General features: G+C 39.6%; 1 protein-coding gene across 2 annotated transcripts in view; it reads left to right on the top strand.

Moving 5' to 3' along the window:
• Window positions 1-826: 826 nt before the first annotated feature.
• Window positions 827-11,212, top strand: part of ascc3 (activating signal cointegrator 1 complex subunit 3) — a 387,895-nt gene continuing 377,509 nt past the window's right edge. Inside the window, exon 1 of one of the 2 annotated variants that reach the window (XM_072250317.1) lies at window positions 827-1,063. The gene's annotated coding sequence lies outside the window, so the exon portion shown is untranslated. The remainder of the gene's footprint in view (window positions 1,064-11,212) is intronic. The other variant, XM_072250313.1, reaches the window with a different exon arrangement.

Genomic DNA, 11,212 nt, shown 5'->3' with positions numbered 1-11,212 from the left:
TATGTTGGAGTCACTAACTGTAAGATATCCAGATGAAAGAAAGGTCTCCACTCGAAATGTCGACCATCTATTTCCCTCAACACCTGTCTGACCCAGGGTTTATCCAGCCTTTTTGCATGTAACTATACAATGTCGCCTTAATGCAGTTACAAATTTCATAGATTAGATTCTGCTTGTCAAAATCACAGCACCTAGAATGCAAAGCATCAAGTAATCTGCTAGAGGAACTCAGTGAGTCCAGAAGCAACCGTGGAGTGAAAGGAACTATAGGCGTTTCGGCTCGAGACCGTGAACCAGGACGCGACGACCCAAAATGACAGTTCCTTCCCCTGCAGATGCTACTCGACCCACTGAATTTCACCAGCGGATTGTTGCTCTAGATTCGGGCATCTGCCGTCTCCGTGTCATGTAATTTGTAATGATTAAGTTACAGAAATTTGTTCTCCATCTCTCCAAACATATTGGTTGATTTGGATCTGCAAAAAAGGACTGTAAATTTACCACTCCCTCTTAAACCTGACTTTATAAAATCTATATCTTTGCTAGTCCATTAAACTAAATACAGAAATGAATACGTAGCACAATTCAGTGCTCCATTGTTAAGAACAATGCTAAGAGTGCGAACGTTTGCATGTTTCAGAATGTGCGGGTTTAAAATTTAAGTACAGTACTGTTCTAGTTGACAACTCACCCACATGAGTAATTTCCTGCCCTAATCCCATACGCAGTTACATTAATCGCGTAATCGAAACCGATGACGTGACGCAAAGCGCCGTCTCCGACGCGCACCCCCGGGCTCGCGCGCCCTCATACGGTTTAATAGTCGAAAGAATATTCAGACCGTCACGGACCAGCCGGCGGGTCGTGCGGGGCATTCCTCGCCAGACCTGCAGGAAAGCTCCTCGTCACTCTCCCAACAGCACACCTTTCAGCCGCAGGGAGAAGAGGCCACAGTCTCGCGAGATAATTCCTTCCCCGTGTGCGCGCACGCTGACCAACCACGGTTACGCAATTTACGGCAGTGACCAGTCGGCAGCCGGTGTGTTGCGGGAGTTACATAGCGGTAGGTGTATGCTGAATGGGGAACTGGATGGAGATTTCAGATTGAAACAACTCGCGGGTTTGGCTGGTTGCAGTCTTGTATGAGATTAAGTAGAAGAGAAGCTTTGTCAAGGATTGAAAGAGTTGGGGGACAATGTTTGGTGTGTGTGGCCTAAATAGAAACTGAGTTTAACGTGCCGGGGCCAAACTACAAGTCCCAGCAGGTATTCAGTTGTGGCAGGAGCAGCAACTGCGCATGCTCCAGGCGACAACTCCTCGATTACTGAGGTTGTCGTTTCCACGTGATGCGATGCATCCTGATGGACCCGTGTGTATATCCGACATCGTTTAAAACCTGTTTTTAGTGTGGGCGAAACATGTTAGAGCGTCTCGCTTCTTTTAAAATAATAGACCCCCTGCGGAGGAAATCTTGTGTTCCTATTCACAAGTGAAACCATTTGCACAATGTGTTTCTACATGTACATGTGTGTGTTTATGCATATATGTATATGAGCTGCTTTGAACATGTTTTCTTAAATAAAAGTTTTGGTGTTTACAGGGATTCGAAAATTATTACTGGAAATTTGAATCCTGATTTCGAGCTCTTACGTTTATTTCCAATGAAATTTCAGATTATTGTGCTCTGTTTTAAAGAATTATAACAATAATATAAGTGTTATTAATAAATAAGCTATCCACAGCTATCGATCTTCTTCCAGAATTTATTCAAATTATTTCAAACTCTTTCAAACTGTATCTCCTCTCAGGAACAAATCAAAGGATAAATACATGCAGACTTTCTTGGTGCACTTTGCATATGTCCTCTTCCAGAAACAAGATGATTAATGTCCAGAACATGTTAACTGAAGTGCAGCCCTTCCTTCTGCATTGAAGTTATTTCTTTTTTTCTTGAGATACAATGGAGAATAGGCCCTTCTGGCCCTTCGAGCCATGCTGTCCATCAATCCCTGATTTAATCCTAGCCTAATCATGGGACAGTTTACAATGACCAGTTAAAGTACTAAACAATTATGTCTTTGGGCTTCTGGGGGAAGCTGGAGCACCTGGAGCAAACCCATGTAGTCGCGTGCCAACTTCTTACAGACTCTAGTGAAAATTGAACCCCAGTTGCCTGTACTGTAAAGTGTTGTACTAACCACTATGCTGCTATTCCACCCCTGAATACAAGAAACTGCTGGCCTGTTTAGGTGGCTGAGAAAGCTGGATGCTGGAGAAAATCTGGAAATAAAATCATCAAAATAAATTAAGGCAAGATTCACAACGATATGGGAATAAAGGGTATTTCGATCAATTGGGCCATCGGTTAATTGGGTACCATTTATTTAAGACAACTGTTAAAGAACCAATGACAATCAAGAAAATAGCTGGGATTCCCTTCATTTATTTGGGATACTATGCTGCTTAATTGGTACAGGAGACGATTGCCAAACAATTTATAGCTAGTATAGTTATGTGCACTTGCATGGCCATTAGACGTTACACCATGCTGTGAGCGAACAGTTTTTAAGTATAACCATATAACAATTACAGCACGGAAACAGGCCATCTCGGCCCTTCTAGTCCGTGCCGAATGCTTACTCTCACCTAGTCCCACTGACCTGCACTCAGCCCATAATCCTCCATTCCTTTCCTGTCTATATACCTATCCAATTTTTTTTAAAGGACAATATCGAACCTGCCTCCACGACTTCTACTGGAAGCTCGTTCCACACAGCCGCAACTCTCTGAGTAAAGAAGTTCCCCCTCGTGTTACCCGTAAACTTTTGCCCCCTAACTCTCAACTCATGTCTTCTTGTTTGAATCTCCCCTACTCTCAGTGGAAAAAGCCTATCCACGTCAACTCTATCTATCCCCCTCATAATTTTAAATACCTCTGTCAAGTCCCCCCTCAACCTTCTACGCTCCAGAGAATAAAGACCTAACTTGTTCAACCTTTCTCTGTAACTCAGGTGCTGAAACCCAGGTAACATTCTAGTAAATCTTCTCTGTACTCTCTCTATTTTGTTGACATCTTTCCTATAATTCGGTGATTAGAACTGTACACAATACTCCAAATTTGGCCTTATCAATGTCTTGTACAATTTCAACATTACATCCCAACTCCTGTACTCAATGCTCTGATTTATAAAGGCCAGCATACCAAAAGCTTTCTTCACCACCCTATCCACATGAGATAATCCACATAAAGTTGCGTATGTTAGTGTTCAAATAGCAGTGATTTTTGTCACAGGTCGTTGGTGAAAAATAAGCAGTAAGGAAATTCAGAACTGTTTGCTCACTGCGGTTTCAAGCATTCAGGCTTGTAGAAGCCAGAGATGGCCAGGAGTGCAAATGAAATGATTTCATTACTTCAGCAATTATGAAGAATTTGAAGGTGTTGGCCATCATCTTAAATGTTACAATGGAAATGAAGACTTGGAGGATGCAATCATTGACAGCATTTTATGAAGGCAGTCCACTATATGTACTGATTTTGTTCATTTATAGTCAAAAGAATGCGGCACGGCTGAATTTCTCTGTAGATAAGTAATAACTCAATTATGTTCAAGTTTAGTTGTCATTTAACCATACATGTATACTCATGTTCTCCTGTATACAAGTACATATAGAATAGTAGTAAAAATACAGTGACACAGAATATGCATGTGCATAGTCCACACCTCCCAGCCCACCATGATCATCTCTCGACCTGCCCCGGCGCCCACTAGGCAATACCACAGCCTGGAGGTCCAATCCTCATGTATACAAGCACATATAGAGTATTGGTAAAAACACAACCAGATTCCTCAGTCCAATTGAAATCTGCAGTCGAATACAACTGTGCTGTATTGTCCCCAGTAGAGGGTGATTCCTCTCCCCTGTTGTCTGAAAAGCAAGTGATCCTGTAGCTTGAGTCTTGAGGCCTGAGTCTATTGAGTGCTGCCAAAAAATCTGCAGTCGACCACAACAGAGTTTGTCTTCTGTTGAGCAAAACACTGGAAGGGCAGAATTGAATCCATTCTTGATGCCGTGCCACACCGCCTCCCGGCGAAGAGCAACACCTTCATCTCCTCACTCAGGTGGTTGCAAACAGGCGACACCGTGGCTTCAGGCGTGGTCCTCGCTACGTCTGAGGCCAGAGAGTCCTCCCACCATGCACCTCTGCTCTCATCCAATAGATCAGTGAATTAAATTTACAGCAACCTAGATTAACAATGTCCAAAGAGGTCTTGCTATCACAAGAAAAGCGACCATGATAGCCACTCTCTGTTTGATCGTAAGTCTTCATGGACTCAGGCAGCAGCACACTGCACATCTCCTTCATTATCTCCACCAGCAAGCAACTCACTGATGCTGTAGACATGCAGTACTTTAAGTTCTTAATGTATCACATGGTCTTGTGATCATTAGAAGTGCGTTTAGAACAGTAACACCTTTTATTGACCCTGTAGAAGCTACTGCAACCAGTTCTCCCACCCCAATTTAGGAGCTAATACACAATTTTATAGTGCTGTTATAGTATCAGTACTGCTCTTTCGTTCTGTATTACATTTAAATACTTAATTCATTACTTAATTTGTCTTCTTTTTAATACCTTTTTAACTATTTCCATGAATCTTCAGCTAATTGGGGCAGCCACTTAATTGGGCCAAAATGTATTGGTCCTGATGTGCCCCAATTAACCAGAATCCACTGGATATTTAGAAACTTTCTGTGATATTGTTGTATCACTGGAAAAATAACTTGCGAAACTTCAGGGATGGTGATAGTAAATGTTTATGTAAATTTAAATGCTGTAGTATTAAGCACAAACATTGCATAGCAGACTAAACAGGCCAAGTGTCCTAATTCTGCTGCTATGTCTTACAATACCTGGGAGAATTGGCCATTCAGGCCATTTGATTACTTTTTATCTACTTGATTACTTTTATTTAGGCTTTAGTCCATACCTTTAGGTTAGAGCACTATATGGAGACATCCATGACATCCATTATTGCAATGAAAATTTCATCCTTGATCATCTTTCAGGATTCAAAGATTCATAGAATTATATGGTATAGTGGTGAATCATTCATTCCAATTTGTCCTTGTTGGCCAAGATGCCAGTCTATGATAATCCCATTTTACTATATTTGGCCTATATCCCTCTAACCATTTTTATTCCACGTATCTCTCCAAATATCTTTTCCATATTGTAATTGTAACTGGCTCTATCATCATCATCTGGTAGCTCAATTCATATACCCACCTCCTTCTGTATGAAAAATATACTCGTCTCCCCCTTTAAATCTTCACCCCCTCATCTTAAACCTCTGCCTCTAATGAAGTGTTCCTCTATTTTTTCTCTTGCTCTGCCTTTATTTAGCTTAACTCTGTTTCATGGTTCAGTAGTACATCTTGGAAATATTTGACAATGATGTTTGAATGTAAGTTATTTTAAACTCTAATGTGAAAATAAAAGCAAACTGCAGAGCTGGAAGTCTGAAACAAAAAAGAAATGCTGGAAACACTCAACAGGCCAGACAGCATCTGTGGAAAAGGAAGCAGCCAATATTTCAAGTAGACAGAAGAGACTGCAGATGTTAGAGAGCTTAAAAAAAAACAAGCTTCTGGAGGAAGTCATTCAGCATTTGTGGTGTGAAAGGATGCAGTCTCTCAACCAAAAATTTGATCTTTCCTTTCCCTGAGCCAGTATTTAAAGTTGGTGGTTTTTCATTATACTGAATAAAATTCCCATCTGATTTGACTGAGTTCACTGAGATTAGTGTAGTGCACAAAACCATTTTTGAAGAGATTAGAGTCATAGCCATGGATTTATATAGCTTGGAAGAGGGTCCCTTGGCCAGTTTGTCCCTGTTAAGCATGGGTGATGGAAGATGCAGATAGCATTGGAGCATTTAAGAGGCTCTTATATAGGCACATGAATATGTAAAAAGGGAGGATTTTGTTCAATGTGTGGAAAAGAGTCCTTCAGGTCCTTCCTCAGCGATTCTATTGGATTAAGGTAAGGACTTCTACTCTGCCATTTCAAAACACAAATTTTCTTCTTTTTAAACCATTCTGTTGCTGATTTACTCTTGTATTTTGTGTCATTGTCTTGTTGAATTATCCAACTTCTCTTAACTTTTAGGTGACTGACTGCTATCCTGACATTCTCCTGAAAATGTCTTGATACAATTTTTAATCCATTTTTCCCTCAACAACTGTAAGCTGTCCAGGCCCCGAGCCAGCAAAGCAGTCCCCAACCATGATGCTCCTTCCACCATGCTTCACAGTTGGGATGAGGTTTTGGTGTTGCTGTGCAGTGCCCTTTTTCCTCCAAACATAGTGGTGTGCATTTCTGCCAAAAAGATCAATTTTTGTCTCATCTTTCCACATAACATTGTCCCAGAAGAACTGTGGAACATCCAGGTGATCTTTTGCAGACTTGAGATCTGCAGCATCAGGAAGCATTTCTTGACACAGTGAGTTGTGGGCACTTGGAACAAACTACCTAGTTGTACAGTTGAGAGTAGTACCTTGAGATGTTCTTTCTTTCTTTTTAAATCTTTTTATTAATTATTATTGAAAATCAACAACAGAAAAAGTACATCAAAATAATCAAGATAACATATCCATATGTAGAGTAAAAGTTAAACTATCAACCAGGCTAAACAGTATATCAATAATAATCAAAAAACGAAGTATTAAAGCTTTTTTTTATGGAAAAAAGGAAAGAAGGAAAAAAAAAAGAACCCCTACTAACTAAAACAGAGAAGAACCCCTAATAACTACAAAAAAGGGGAAAAAAAAACAACCCATTTGGAGCACAAACCCGGAGCTATGCGCCATACAAGCTTCCATAAAAAGAAGGCATCAAACCGCCAACCAAATTCATATAACCAAGCATCAGAAAAGGACCATCTTAATTAACTCAGGTCAAATGATAATAACGGGCAAAAGAGCCCCATCTTTTCTCAAAGTCAAATTTAGGATCAAAAGTTCGACTTCTAATTTTTTCCAAACTAAGACATAACATCACCTGAGAGAACCATTGTATCAAAGTGGGAGAAGAGGCACCTTTCCATTTTAACAAAATAACCCTTCTGGTCAGTAATGTGACAAATGAAAGTACATATTGGTCAGATATAGAAATACCGTGAATATGTTGAGGAATTAATACCAAACAAAACTGTCAATTTATTAGGTTAAAATTGATTCTTAAAGCTTTAGAGATTATAGAAAAAATAGATTTCCAAAATTGTTTCAATGCAGAACACGACCAAAGCATATGTGTCAATGTAGCTATCTCAGTTTTGCATCTATCACACTGATTATTTTGAGATTTTCAAATCTAAACTTGATTTATTTCAACACGATATGAATAGGAATTTGGTAAATTTTGTTGGGCCTGTTCTTGTCACAAGCCTTCTAAAGTTCTAATTTTTTTTTGGAGAGCAGTGATTTTCTTCTGTGAACACCACTCTTCAGTGTTTTTCTTGTAGTGGATACATGAACAGAGACTTTTGCAAGTTCTTGATATTTCTGCAGGTCTTTTGCTGTTACCTTTGGGTTCATTTTCACCTCTTTCAGCACTGCACGTTGTGCTCTTGGTGTGATCTTTGCAGGACAGCCACTCCTAGGGAGAGTAGCAACAGTCCTCCTTTTGTAGGCAATTTCTCTTACTGTGGACTGATAAACATGCAAGTCTTTAGAAATGCTTTTGTAACCTTTTCCAGCTTCAAGCACCTCTACAATTCTTCTAAGGTCCTCTGAAAGTTGTTTTCATCAAGGCATGGTGCACATAAACAGATCTCTCTTGAGAAGAGCAGGCTGTCAGTAACCTGACCTTGTTTGTGTTTATTTTGTAGGGCAGGGCACCTCTATAACCCACACTTCTAATCTCATCTCACTGATTGGAACACCTGACTCCACATAGCTTTTGTAGAAGGCATTACCCCAGAGGTTCAAATACTTTTTTGAACATAGAACTGTGATTGTTTAAATGGTGTTACTCAGTATTGACGAGAAGTACAATTGTTTTTTGTGTTATTAGCTTGAGCATTGTGATTGTCTATTACTATGACTAAGATGAAGATCAGACCCCATTTTATAAGTAAGTAATGCAGAAAACCAGGTAATTGCAAAGGGTTCACAAATTTTTTCTTGCAACTGTATTTTCAAAAATTTAGGGCTGCAGGGCATGCATTGCTGTGCTTTTGAAGAGATAAAATACTGAGCTAATATCAGAGGTACTTGGCCCATTCTGCTTTCTATTATCTTCCTTTGTAATAGGGGATGCAAAATAAAAAACAAATTTAGGTGGGATTGTGAGTAAGAAGAATGTAACGAGGCAGTAATTCATAGATTCCTACTGCCCAGAAACACCTTTGACTTGCCATGTTCACGCTGATCATCAATCACTTCTGAGTGCTAACTTAGTTATCATTATTCCATTACCCTCTCGGGCAGAGCATTTTCGATGAAGTAGTTATTTCTCATCTCCCCTCTAAACCTCTTGCCCCTTATCTTAAACCCATACTTCTGTGTGTTGGGTAGCTCTGCTGTAGATAAAATTTTTTTATTATATATTCCTAGTATGCCCATCATAATTTTGTATCAGATTCAGTTCCCTCACATTCCAGGAAAACAAATTACGTCTTTCTTATATCTCCTCATAACTAAAGTGCGGTATCCCAGACAGCATCCTGGTGAATCCCCTCTTCTATACCTTCCCCAGTTACAGTCATGTTCTTCCAATAGTGTAGTAACAAAAACTGTATGCAGTACTCTGGTACTGCAGCCAATATAATGTACCATAATCTTCATGCTTTTATATTCTCTATCCTGGTAAATGAAGGGATGCATCCTGTATGGTTTTTTTCCCCAACTTATCTACCTGCGTTTCCACTTTCAGGAATCCTTGAACTGGTATACCATGACTGTCCCGTACCTTAATACTCCCTGTGATCCTACCATGAGATCTGTATGGCATACTCTTTTATTAGCCCTCCCAAGGTGCGTCACTGTGTACCTATCAGAAATGAATTCCATTGACCACTGAAATCAGTATCATCCTGTAGATCATGATTCTCATGCACACTATCACTAACATTCATGATTTTCATGACAACTGAATAAAGACAGGATGAGTGAACAAGAACATGGCGGACAGAATGAAATATGTAAAGGAAAAAGGTGAGATCAATCCCTTTAGGGCACAAAAATAGAAAAGGAAGGTATTTGGTAATCAGTGATTAGATAGTGTCAGAAGTTTACACCTGAACATCTGCATATGCTCAGTCATTTTGATGAATAGTGAAACATATTTAAAGGACAATGTGAGGTGCTGCTGCTTCTATTTCTCATCAGGTGGGCAGCAAGGTTATATAAAAGGAAAATTTTGATAGCAAATCTATAAAAAGCTTCCTGAGGATATTATGAGGCAAGATGAAGGATGACCAATGGATGTAGTGCCTTAAGATTTTTGGAAGACATTTGATGCACTTCCACATAATAGGTTTCAACATAAAACTTGGGGCAGGTTATGATAAATACAGACGGGTAAAGAATTAGTTAAAGGGCGAAAAGCAGGGAGTTAGAATAAATGGGTCAGTTTTTAATGTTGGTGGGCTGTGAGTCAGGGTGGTCTTCACACATATAATTGCATAGGCAGATAATTATTCCCTGACTGGATGACTGGCATGAAAAGGCTGAGAAACTTGGGGAGTGCAAGCTTTTGTCACAAAAAAAGGGATTCTGTCTGTTTCATATTCCTCAATTTGATGTAAAATTTCCCAGATTTTCCTTTCCTTTTACAGGTTTCCCCTGCTATCCAAAGGTAGAGTGTTCCTATGAAACTGTTTGTAAGCTGAAATGTCATAAAGTGAAGAAGCAATTACCATTAATTTATATGAGAAAAATTTTTGAACGTTCCCAGACCCAAAAAATAACCTACCAAATCATAACAAATAACACATAAAACCTAAAATAACATGAACATATAGTAAAAGCAGGAATGATATGATAAATACACAGCCTATACAAAGTGGAAATAATGTATGTACAGTGTAGTTTCACTTATCAAATTGGGGAAGACAGAGAGCCAAAATCGATTGGGAGAAAAAAAAATCAGCACGTACATGCATGCGCACACAGCTGCCCACACAAGGCTTCACAGTCATGGTAGTCTTTCTCAGGGTAAACACACATATAAAGCGGGTGTCTTTTTTTCGTAAAAGCTTAGATTATAAAAAAGATACTAATGTAGGTCTTTCGTAACAGCAAGCTGTCGTAAAGCGAACATTTGAAAAACGGGGGGACCACCTGTATATTATTTTAATAAAGAGTTTCCAGTACGTAATTCAAATGCAGAGAATAATTGGTCAACTATTAGCAAAATTATTTTGGTCATCCACACAGAAGCAATACTGGCATTCACACACTTTTAAAAGAAATAGAATTGCTCATTGTCCCAGTTATTATCATTCTTTTTATGTTTTACTTAATATTTTGAATGCATTGTAATGGTTTGGCCAATGTGACCAGGTTGGATACTTGCTTTTCAAGGCTAAACTCCTGTTCCTAAACTAAATTTGCCCATTTGATGAGATCTTGTCCAATCTGTGACCCAGTTTCATATACTTGATTTTGAGTTAATAAATTCATATTCTCAAGATTTTTGTTTTTTTAAGTTGCGAAACTCAAATTTAAAATTAACATTGATCCAACATTCTTTGCTACTGTGGAAGTATATTCCAAACATATATTACTGCCTAGTGTGGGCAGGTGGCCAAATGGTTAAGGCATTGGACTAGCTACCTGAAGGTCGTGAGTTCGAGCCCCAGCCGAGGGAACATGTTGTGGCCTTGAGCAAGGCACTTAATCATACATTGCTCTGCGACAACACTGGTGCCAAGCTGTATGGGCCCTAATGCAGAGAATAATTGGTCAACTATCAGCAAAATCCCTTGGACAACATTGGTGTCGTGGAGAGGGGAGACTTGCAGCATGGGCAACTGCTGGTCTTCCATACAACCTTGCCCAGGCCTGCGCCCTGGAAAATGAAGACTTTCCAGGCGCAGATCCATGGTCTCGCAAGACTAATGGATGCCTGTACTTATTACTGCCTGCATGTGGTGTAACTAACCTCTGTCCTGTCTCTATTTGTTGGAAATGTAGCCTGTCTTCT

The sequence above is a fragment of the Mobula birostris genome, chromosome 2 (assembly GCF_030028105.1).
Source record: "Mobula birostris isolate sMobBir1 chromosome 2, sMobBir1.hap1, whole genome shotgun sequence".
Classification (NCBI taxonomy): domain Eukaryota; kingdom Metazoa; phylum Chordata; class Chondrichthyes; order Myliobatiformes; family Myliobatidae; genus Mobula; species Mobula birostris.
Note: the sequence above shows the minus strand (reverse complement) of the source record. Positions and strands in the feature narration are given on the sequence as shown.